The sequence below is a fragment of the Spea bombifrons genome, chromosome 2 (genome assembly GCF_027358695.1).
Source record: "Spea bombifrons isolate aSpeBom1 chromosome 2, aSpeBom1.2.pri, whole genome shotgun sequence".
Taxonomy (NCBI): Eukaryota; Metazoa; Chordata; class Amphibia; order Anura; family Pelobatidae; genus Spea; species Spea bombifrons.
The window spans coordinates 60,895,982-60,908,595 of NC_071088.1; positions in this window are offsets into that span (position 1 = coordinate 60,895,982).

Here is a 12,614-nt window from a genome sequence, read left to right on the forward strand (position 1 = left end):
TTCAAATCGAGTTTTGTGGACTGCTCAAGGGAGGATTCAAGTTGCTGCACTGATGAGCATTTGATGGCCTAATATGGAAGCTGAATGGTAGAATTTATCTCTACATCCATAGTTTCACCAATGAGCCTATTAACCATTTAATTCATGAGAACATTAGCTAACTAATGATATGCTCAGTAATGCTCAGGTAATGTCAGCGCTCACATATGTAAAACAGATAAGATGACATCAGTAATGTTTCAAATTATTATTAAACTAATATATAATACATTTTATTCAGTAGCGTTTCCTCCCTGTACATTTAGTAGGATGTTAGCATACATGAAGTAACATATATGTGTATAATTTAGCCCTCAGTGATGCATATTCATACAGCAGGGTTGCCAATGAGCTGAAAAAAATAACATAACAATAACACAAAGTACATTTTTTGCTTACAAGCTAAACAAAAAAAATTAACTTCTAATTGAGAAAGAACTTTCATACTGGGATTGTTTTAAAGCTAATGGAAATAAGGCCTCTATCATCAGTTCCTGATTTTGTGACTAAAAAGCAAATTTTTGCATGATTAAAGACTTTTTTCCCTGTGCATAGATGGAATAGATAGGATAGATAGAGTAGGTAGAAACCCTATTTAAAGTTTTCGTACTACATGACGAGTCAACCATTAATTGATCCGATTTTGACACAGTAAAACTATCTGAATTAAATCTGTGGTGGTTGCTGATCAGCATGAAAATTACACATCAGAAAATACAAGGAGGGTTTCTATTCCATTTTTAACTCTTGTATGCTCACCCCACATGTTGTTACGTTTGTGGATGTAGCTATGAGGACATCAGATGAAGATTCATGGCTTTAAATGTTTGCACAATACCTGGGCATGCTTGAGCTGTTTGTTCACAAGTTGTGTTTCAGTTCAGCTGGATTTATATGTGTCCCAAAGTTTTCCCAGTTCTGCTAATGGTTACTTGTGTTTCTAAACGGGCAGGACCAACACAACCCTCATTTTACCCACGTCTTGAGTGGTTCATAGAGCCTGGGTTCTGTTATCTCCTGTAATCAGACTCACCTCATTGACTAATGAATGTGTCCCATTTGGTCTATTCTACTTTTGTTCCTGACTATATACAAGCTATGACTTTCATGTTGCTGCTAACCCCTCACACCTATCACACATAACACCCCACTACCTAACATATACCACATTTCGCACTTGACTCCCATAACCCTTATCACACATCACAACTTAATCCCATCACATCTATCAACCATTAGTCACTCCTATGACACTTCCCACCTCCCACATGACATCCATGACATCCTTACCCAACCCAGAGACATTATTTTCAGCTGCAATTGCCCACTTTCCCCCGTACTTGCCACCCCGATGCTTACTTACATACTTACACATACACATTAACCTGCTTTCACACTCACACATAGTAACATACTTACACATGCTAACACACATATAAACATACTTACGCACAATGACACACTTGAAACTAACATACTAACACAGTTACACATGCGCACCAAGTATAACACACAGTAACATACTCACACATGCTAACATACTTTCCCTTAATGTTAATGGTACAATCATTCCCCAGTCCCCTTACGCTTGCTGCCTTGGTGTCACCTTTGACTCCGACCTCTTTTTAATCCCCACATTCACATTGCTGAAATGCCTCGATAGTGAAGTGTTCAGCAAAACTGAAAAAAAACCGCCCCAGGACCCACTGTGACCGCTCCAGAGAGATTTTGCCAGATGGTGGCACCATTTAAAAATTAATCAAGATTCCAAGGGTTTCTCCAGACCCTTCTTTGAACTCTTGGCTCACCTTGCAGGTTGAATACAGGTTTCTAATCACAATGTCATTAGTAAAAAAAAAAATTTAAATAGTTGAAAAATGAAGCAAAAATGTAGTAACATTAAAAATAATTATGCAGTGAGGTCACCATCAGGGAAACCCATCCAGTTCCAACAAAATGAAAAAAAAGTCAAAAATATGAAAAAAAGCAGTAAGGGCGTACTTAGATTTTCAAACACGGCTTCTCCATTTTAGCTTTATTTTTGTTGAATAAATCATGACACAGTGTCATCCGAGGTTGTATTTACCTAACTTTTAAACCTGCTAAGGAAAATATGATATTTATTATGTCCTGATATGTAAACCCATAGAATTTAAAGAGAGTGTGCTTTCTTTTTTACACAACTATATATACACACACACACATATACATATATATATATATATATATATATATATATATATATATATATATATATACATACACTCACATGGCAGCAACTCAATGCATTTAGGCATGTAGACGTGGTCAAGACAACTTCTGGAGTTCAAACTGAGAATTAGAATGGGGAAGAAAGGGCTGGTCTGAGTATTTCAGAAACTGCTGATCAACTGGGATTTTCACACACACAATCATCTCTACGGTTAACAGAGAATGGTCTGAAAAAGAGACAATATCCAGTGAGCAGCAGTTGTGTGGACAAAAATGCTTTGTTGATTCAGAGGTCAGAGGAGAATGGGCAGACTGGTTCGAGATGACAGAGAGGCAACAGTAACTAAATAACCACTCGTTACAACCAAGATATGCAGAATACCATCTCTGAACACGTCAAACCTTGAAGCAGATGGGCTACAGCACCAGAAGACCTCACTGGGTGCCATTCATGTCAGCTAAAAACAGGAAACTGAGGCTACAATTTGCACAGGCTCACCAAAATTGGACAATGGAAGACTGGAAGAACGTTGCCTGGCCTGATGAGTCTCGATTCCAGCTGCAACATTCAGATAGCCAGGTCAGACTTTGGTGTAAACAACATGAAAGCATGGATCCTTCCTGCCCTGTAGCAACGGTTCAGGCTGCTGGTGGTGGTGTAATGGTGTGGGAGATTTTCTTGACACACTTTGGGCCCCTTTGTACCAATTGAACATTGTTAAAATGTGACAGTCTACCCAAGTATTGTTGCTGACCATGTCCATCCCTTTATGATCACAGTGTACCCTTCTGATGGATACTTCACAAAGTTTACATCGTCTCAAACTGTTTTTTTTAAACATGACAATGAGTTAATTGTACTCCAATGTCCTCCACAGTCACAGATCTCAAACCAATAGAGCACTTTTGGGATGTGGTGGAACAGGAGATTCGCATCGTGGATGTGCAGCCCACAAATCTGCAGCAACTGCGTGATGCCATCATGTCCATATGCACCAAAATCTGAGAAATGTTTCCAGCACCTTATAGAAAGTATGCCACGATGAATGAAGGCACTTCTGAAGGCAAAAAAGTACCGGTACTAGCAAGGTGTACCTAATAAAGTGGACAGTGAGTATATATATATATATATATATATATATATATTAGACCTGTGCATTCAAAGTCATATGAATTGCAAATTTACCGAATTTTGGTAAATTCTATGACTTGTACAAATCCCCGCAAACAAGGCCAGACCCCCCTCTACATTCACTCACTCTCTCACACTCTCATTCTCGTTCAGTCTCTCACGCCCTTTGAATATTTCCCTACCCTCTCTGCTGACCACTTCCGCCCGCACTTCAGCTTCTTCCGCTTTTTCATCTTCTATCATCTTCCCTCTCTTTTCTCTATCTTCAAAACATAATCTGCTATCTTTGTCCCCATCTCCGCGGGCATAACCTGTAACCCAGTGTGAACTTTCACCAAAATGGCGGAGCTGTGGTGACGACTTCTCGATCCTCCAACCGGGAAAGAGGACATTACCGCCAATTGAAACAAATTAAGGCTCCAGGCACTCAAGGGTTCCAGCTCAGGCAGATTTATTAAAGGCAGCAATTGAAGCCGATCCAGAAGAAGAAAAGGTAGAATACAGAAGATGAAGAAGAAGATTGTAAGCTCGTTTGAGCAGGGCCCTCCTCACCTGTTGTTTCTCTTAGTCAATTTGTTATATTACATGCTACTTGTTATGTCCTGTCTACCCATTGTACAGCACTACGGAATTTGATGGCGCTATATAAAACAATTAATAATAATAAATAAATAATAATGAGGAATCGGAAGTGGTTGGTGGTGGCAGAAGTGGTCGGCAGAGAAACATTTATAAAGCTTGAGAGGGAACAGGAATGAGAGTGTGAGAGAGTGAGTGACAGTGTGAGATTAAGCAAATTAAGAATGCCCCCAAAATTTTGGCCAAACCGAATGGGCCAGTTGCACATGTCTAATATAAATATATATTATATAGACAAAAGCCTTGTGACACCTGAACCATTACACCAACAGGGACTTTTATGACAAATTGCGTTCCAAATTGCATAGACATTAATATGAAGCTGTTCCTCCCTTTGCAGCTTCCACTCTTCTGGGAAGGCTTTCCACAAGATTTTGGAATCTTTCTGTGAATTGTGCCCATTCATCCAGTAGAGTATTTGTGAGGTCAGGCACTGTTGGACGAGAAAGCCTGGCAATCTCTGTTCCAGTTCATCCCAAAGGTGTTCAATGGGATTGAGGTCAGAGGTCTGTGTGGAAGTTCTTCCACACAAAACTCATCCAACCATGTATTTATGGACCTTGCTTTGTTTACTGGGGCAGAGTCATACTGGAATAGAAAAGGGCCTTCCCCAAACTGTTCTCACAAAGTTACCTTTAGCCTTTCTGCACCAAATTTTACAGCACAATGCAATCAGGCTGGTAACGTTTTTCTGGCATCCGCCCAACCCATCGCCCATCAGACTTCCAAAAAGAGAAGCATGATTCATCACCCCTCAAAACGTGTTTCCACTGATCAAGAGCCCAGTGGTGGCGTGCTTTACACCACTTGATCCGAAGCTTGGAAGTATACTTGGTGATGTGAGGCTTGCATGCAGTTACTCAGCCATGGAAACCCATTCCATGAAGCCATCAACGCACACTTTTTGTGTTGATACTAATGCCAAAAGACGCTTGATACTCTTCAGCTATGGAATCAGGAGATCGTTGTCGATACAATGTGCCTCAGTACTCTATGACCCCGCTCTGTTATTTTATGTAGTATTCCGATTTACTGCTTTCCAATAATACCACAAACAGTTGATGTGGAATATCCAGCAGGAATGAAATTTCACGAACTGACTTTTTGCAAAGGTGGCATCCTATCACAGTACCACACTTGAATTCAATACCCAGTTGTATTTCCAGGACCAAGTATATTTATTTTTCTAAAGTACCGTATTTGCTCGATTATAAGACGACCCTGATTATAAGACGACCCCCCAAAATCTGAATATTAACTTAGGAAAAAAAGAAAAAGCCTGAATATAAGACGACCCCAAAGGAAAAAAGTTTTACCCGTAAATGTTAATTCATGTTAACTATTTTTTTAAATAAAAGCTATGATTGAGAAAAATATTTTTTTTGTTTTTATTTCTTGTATTTTCCAACCTGTCCCCCAGTTACGCACATCTGCCCCCAGGCTTGCCACTCCAATATGGCACTGTGGCCCATGATATGCCTTTTAACCCTCTATATGCCACTGTGCCCCATGGTATGCCTTTTGACCCCCTATGTGCCACTCTGCCTCCAGAAATGCCTTATACCCCTATATCCCATTCTGGCATTTAGGGGGTTAAAATGCATATTATGGGGCAGAGTGGCATATAGGGAGGTATAAGGCATTTCAGGAGGCAGAGTGGCATTAAGGGAGTTAAAAGGCATTGTATAGAGCACTCTGCCTCCAGAAATGCCTTATACCCCTATATGCCACTCTGCCATTTAGGGGGTTAAAAGGCATATTATGGGGCAGAGTGGCATATAGGGAGGTATAAGGCATTTCAGGAGGCAGAGTGCTCTATTAAATGCCCCCTTAACGCCACTCCAGAAATGCCCTATGCCCCCGTTTAACACACACACACCCTATACCCCCATTTAACTAACTAACACAAACACACACACACACTCTCTCTCTCTCCCCCCCTCTCTCACCCCTCTTCCCCCGCTCTCCCCCCTCTCTTACCGGTGCTTCCAGCCGGGGCAGCGGGTTGACGTCGCCTTCTGCTTCAGCCGGAAGGAGGTGTGGCTAGCAGCGGGGGTTTGTATGCGTCCGTCGCGTATACTTTCCCCGGCTGTCAGAGATCAGAGTTCCCCGCACCGGTGCGGGGAACTCTGATCTCTGACAGTCGGGGAAGGTCTATGCGACGGACGCAGACAACCCCCGCTGCTAGCCACACCTCCTTCCGGCTGCAGCGGACGTTGTCTACGCGGATCGCGTAGACGTCAACCCGCTGCCCCGGCAACACAGCAGGAAGCACCGGTAAGTGTGTGTATGATGGGGGGGGTCGGGTGAGACAGGAGGATCCAGGTCCCCTGCAGCGGTGCGGGGGATCTGGATCTTAGTCTCCTAATCAGACCTCTATTTGAGGTCTGATTAGAAGACGACCCCGATTAGAAGACGAGGGGTATTTTTCAGAGCATTTGCTCTGAAAAAAACCTTGTCTTATAATCGAGCAAATACGGTAATATAACATTTGTTAAGGGTGGGTAAATGAGGACACATGCTATGTTGTATGTGTTTAAATTACTCCACGTCTGTCATAGGGATGTTTAATTTTAAACCTCAGGCTGCACAAATCCTTTACTTACCTCCTTATGCTCCTTAAGTTCTTCTTTTCTCTCAACTTTTTCTGAATCTTCTCTCCTTTCTCTATTCTTTCCAGTATCCTATCCTATCTCACTTTTTTCTCATCTTTTCTCCCTTTCCCCTCTCATTTATTTCTATTAAACATGTTAGTGGTCATCTATAAAACCATGACCATACCCCTCCACACCATAGCTACATCCTCAGGCACAACCTCCCAAAGAGTGCCCAGGAAACAGTATGGCCAAAGGTGGCAAACTTCAGAATTCAAGCTAAGGTATATGTCTGCTGCTTCCCCTCACTTGGTTAGAAGATCCCAACGAACCCTCTCTCCATAGAAAGTGTTTTACCCTCATGGATCAGAATATCCAGTTAGTATATTCCATGATACCTGCAGATTACTGGGACATGACCTAATGAACAAACATAAGTTTGTAAAGAATATATTACTCATTTAAACATACCAATATTTGAGCACATCTTACCTGGCATATCTAGGGTGTGTGGTGTCACTTGCGGGCAGGTCCAGACTGGGCAACTGGCACACTGGCAAATGCCTGGTGGGCTGCTGGCATACAGCACACCTTACTCACCCAATCCAGTGGCAGATCAGGTGCTACAATGTGCAGCTATCAGCACGATATGCCAGCTCACATGCTACATCATCTGAATGCCACACTTACATAATTTGGCAGCCTTAAAGTGTCAGGAAAGCGTAGTCATCCCGAATGGTCCCTAAAAGTTTACTGCTGGCTGTTTTATTTTGTGCTGTCATGCATTGTTTTAATTGATAACATCCACATAAATCCGTACTTATATTTGGCCTCAATAATTCATTTTTTATAAGCAACCTGAGGTAAAGGAGCCATTAAGCCACCCCTGCTGACCACCCTTAAATGTGAAATGCATGATTGGGTACCATAATTTATTATGGGACTGATTAATTTGTTGTTCCTTTCCTGCTGCATAAGAGTTTTATATACGTCTTTTTACATTTTAATTGAGAAGTAATAACGGTTAAGTTTCCCCTTTATTAATATCTTTTCATGCTCAGATTGAACAAATAAAGTGTTGTATGCTGGCCTGCAGCAGTTTATGTAAAAATAAATTAAAAAACATAAAAAGGCAGTCCGAGTAATAATAAGATGAGATGATGTATCCTTTATTTGGGTAAATTTAAATAAAATAACTGGGGTGCTTGTAATTTCACTAACAGGGATATTTGTATGTTGTATTGAAACAGAAGTAAGGATTAAAGGGACATTTCAGTGTCCCATACAGCCTCAGAGACACATGCATATTAAAGCAATTTAAAAACTGGTGGCTGGAGTATCCCTATTATATTATAGTTACACTTACACACAGGGCCGGCCCTACAATGGAGCCGACTGGGGCAATTGCCCCAGGCGGCACTTTAGAAGGGGCGGCACTTTGCCGCCCCAAGCGGGTTTTTTTTGTTTGTTTTTTGAAGCGGAGGAGAGAGAGGGGCGCCGAGTGGTTTTCACTTACCCGCTCGGCGCCCCTCTCTCTCTCTCTCCTCTGCGGCGAGTCTCCCTGTTCGGTCTCGGTGCCGGCTTGTAATGCAGAGCGCCGGAAGTGACGTGAATTTCCGGCGCTCAGCATTACAAGCCGGCACCGTGGCAGAGCAGGGAGACTCGCCGCAAAGGTAGGTACCCGGGGGGGGGTAGATAATGGGGTCGGCGAAGTTTAAAATGCCATTTTAAACTTCGCCCCAGGCGGAGTTAAGTCTTCGGCTGGCCCTGCTTACATATGTGAATGTACAAAAAATGTACTCTTTATATGTTTAACCCAGTAGGAATTACTTATAACCTTTCAAGCCGATTAAATAGCACTCGACATATATCTACTTCTATTTCTTTTTTTAACTCTTTTTCAATGACCAAAAATATATGTACAACAGTCATTACTCCTGTTACTTTTGATTTGTGTGAAAAAAATGGCTTGTTTTTGAAATAAATTTACGAAATAAAAAAAAAATGTTTTAAATTGGTATTAAGATCTATAACAATGTATATATTTCATGTCACCCTTAAACTGTAGGTGTTGACATTTATTTTTAAAAATTAAAATGTAAAACAATGTAATACTGTATTTATTATTTTAGATTGTTATTTATTTTATTTAAAGTTAGAAATATAGGTAGAAATAAAGGTGTTAAAGCCATACAGTGTAGCTGTGCTAGTATAGTGGGGCTTAGGACCACAAGAGGTTTGTTAAGGACTATCACTTCATTAAAAGCTGAGTGTATAAATGAGCATAGTTCAATGGGTGCCACTCGCTGTATATTAATGCAATTATACTAACGAGATACAAGACCTGAGCTGTTCGCATAATGTTCTGAAATAGCTCATTCTGCTTTTTTCTCTCGGGTTCTAATTCCTCTGGTTCCTTAAAATTCTTACCGCTAGAATGTTACAAATTGACTCCTTGTGTTTTTTGCAAAAAAAAAATATCTTAAGGAAAATGTACTTAGTTATTTGTATGCTTTAATCAAAGAATAAATCCTAACTTGACAGGTACCCCTGCAAAAAATCCTGCATATTTAAATTAGCCGTGTAACCACTTGTGCCATACACAAAGAAAAAATCCCAAGGACACTTGTGGAAAATGCATTCTGTGTTAGCACTAAAATTGCATCATGCTGCAATGCTGATTTACATATCTATAATAATATTAGTGAGCTGAAAAGGACTACACTAAGGCCCCAAGCGATGTGCAGTGGCCTGCTAATCATGGGAGGAGGGAGACAAAATGGCTGTTATTCCTTAGAATTGTGCATACATGGTTTTATCACTGGTGGGACAGACACAATGCATGTACAAAGTGCTTGGCAAGCTTTCAGTCTGACATACTTTTAGAATCTGTTGGAACCCTCTTTTTGTAGTATTAGTGTGACAATCAATGGGTTTCAAACAAACTATTCAACTGCAGTCTTAAAAAATACTTGCACATGACTTCACCTCGGGACAAATCTGCTCAAGAATAGCAAACACAGGGCGCTCTTCCTCCATCTACAAGGGGGAATATAAAACTCACACCTAATCACAGGCTGCTCCAGCTGTAGGTAGCTTAAAAATCCCCACTTGCCTTCAAAACTGGGGGTTTATCCCTTCCATCTGCTTCAATTTCATCAAAATCAGAGGTGAATTTACTGAGCTCCACTTGGGGAAGCATGAATAAAATTAAGAGGTTAAATACTGCTGAGAATAAACTATTTACATGTTTCAATAGTCACTGAAAGATGGCTTACTGTAACAAAAATATATACATTTTCCATATGTATATGGCAGGTCATCCATAACAGGCAAGAATGGTAATAGGTTAGGTAACGTGAATTTGTTGAAGATGGGAAATAAAATAGGGAAATCTAGTTTTCAGTAGCTAGATTCTAGCTGCTAGAAAAACCTCTACTCCTGACCTGCCAGGCAGTGGCATCACTAGGGTTGGTGTCACCCGGTGCGATGACACATGGTGTCACCCCCTCTTAGTAATGTGTTTTTTTAAGTAATGTTACTCTTAAAATCATAACTCCCATAAAACACCAAATGCAATGGCAATTGTTATATATGTGATGATCTGGCAGTGCCAGGTCTGCCTCCTCCGCTCCAGTTGCACCGGCGCGGCGCGCTATGGTAGGGTGATCCCAGGCGGATTACACTCTCATAGAGTTCCCTGCCTGGTGTGGTGTCACCAGGGCCGGCCTTAGGTGTTCAGGCGTCCTGTGCGGACTAGTTCTCTGGTGCCCCCCTCGACAAAATAGAAAGGGGAAAAAAATCTAGTTTTAATTAGAGATTATTTATGTGCTATTGCAAACAAGCACAATGACATATAACTGGAAATACTGGTTACGATAATGTACCTTAAATACATTAAATATAGGAAAAAGGCAGCTAACAGTGCAATGTAACAAAAAAACATTCCCCTAAATATTGAAACAATTGGACCCTAGGCAATTATTTCCTTTGAACCCCCTCCACGCACCCTAGCATGCAATCACTCCCTCCGCTCCCACATCAAAAAAATATTTTATACACTGACTGCAGATTAGTGGAAGATTGTGAGAGTAAGTGCAGTCTTCCCTCCCTCTGACTATACTGTGACTTTGAAAGGTCCTCTCTCCCGTACTCTTCCCCAGAGTGCTTTTGTCCCCTCATTCACTAACCCACACCTCTCTTTTCCTTCCTTCCTGTAGTTCAGGTATAGATAAAAAAAACACTTGCGTGTATAGCATTGTGGGTATAGTCCAACAGATTAACACACAAACCCAGCTTTGCAGGTATAGATCAACTGGGGATCACATGCAAACTCAGCACTGCAGGTATAGATCAACTAAATAAGATCTACAAACCCTGTATTTGCAGGTACACATAAATAATGTATGGAAACATAGCATAGCAGATATAGATCAACAGAATAACACACAAATCTGGCTTTGCAGGTATAGATTAACTGGAAATCACATTTACACTCAGCATTAAAGGTATAGATTTAAAAAAAGCTCAATTACAGGCATAGATCACAGGTTGCACACCCCAAAGCCAGCCCTGGTGTCCACTTCACTATCTACCCCCTTCTTGCTATCTACCCCTTCTTACTATCTACCCCCTCTCCCCCTTCTTACTATCTACCCCCTCCCCATCTTACAATCTACCCCCTCCTTACTATCTACCCCCTCTCCCCCTTCTTACAATCTACCCCTTCCCCTTGCAGTTCACTTACCCTGGTGAATTCCTGTGGTGGGAGCAAAGGCCTCAGTCTCTCTGTCCTGCCGTGGCACGCGCAGCTTCATATGCCGGCTCTCATCATGAAGCGCCGCACCGCGACAAAGGCCTCGAGTTGATGAGACAAAGGGGGGCAAGGGGTTGCTAAAAACGTTTTCATGTGCGACCACTCATCGCCCCTTTCTCTCCTCCTCTCCCTGCCGTGTTGGTGATGGGACGGCCACATGGCGCCCCGTGCTGTTGTGGCACGCTGTACGGCCGCACAGCTTGCACACCCCTAAGGCCGGCCCTGGGTGTCACCCCCTGTAAGGTGTCCCCCCTGCACCCGGGTTGTGACGCCACTGCTGCAGGGTTAGGAATCCCTAAAGTGTATACAAAGTTCTCATCTCCATTTGCTACCTATGATAAATGGTCCATTGCCTCAACAAATCTCTGACAGAGGGTGATAGGAGATGTGTTCGGTCCCTGCTGTTGATTTCCATCCAGACGTGTTGTCTCCCTTTAGATTGTAAGCTGTTGTTTCTGTATGTCATCTTGTCTACCCTTTTGTACAGCACTGCGGAATCTGATGGTGCTATATAAAACCATCAAAAATAATATTATTAAGATTATTTTCCACATTTACTTGTCCTACCCCATTTAACACATATTAATTTTAATTCTCCCATAATACATCACAAACCCTGAAGCTTTTTATCAGTTGCTACCTTCACCCCAAACCAAATCACTGTCCACATTTAGATTTCTTGTCTAATAACAAGTTCCTCACATATGCCAGCCGAAGACCTAGAATAAAAAACTATTTTCATTAGTTTCCTCTTCCCAGATATTCCTTCTCCACTACAAACTTTTCCTCCCCCCATGAAGTACATACATTTGTGCCCTGGAAGCAGCAGTAAGATTTTGACTGCAAGGAGCAATTAAAAATTAAAATTTGTTTCACTGGCGTGCAGAGAAGAGGCAGCCAGTTACCACGGCAACGTGGAAATGGGAGAGAGATCTAGTTCTAGGGGAAGAAATGGAGAGAAACAGGGAGCGTGTGTGAGACATAGCAACTCCAACCTCTCCCTGTGTTTTCTGCCAGTCACTCCTCCAGTCTCTCTATATAAAAATCCAACTCCATGAAACCCTCTTTCCCATCCAAACAAATTCTACTTTATAACACATATCTCTCCATTCAACCCCCCCTTGTAAAACTCCATGTTTCATCACTCTCTCTCTTTCCTTATATTAGTCTATACACCTAAATT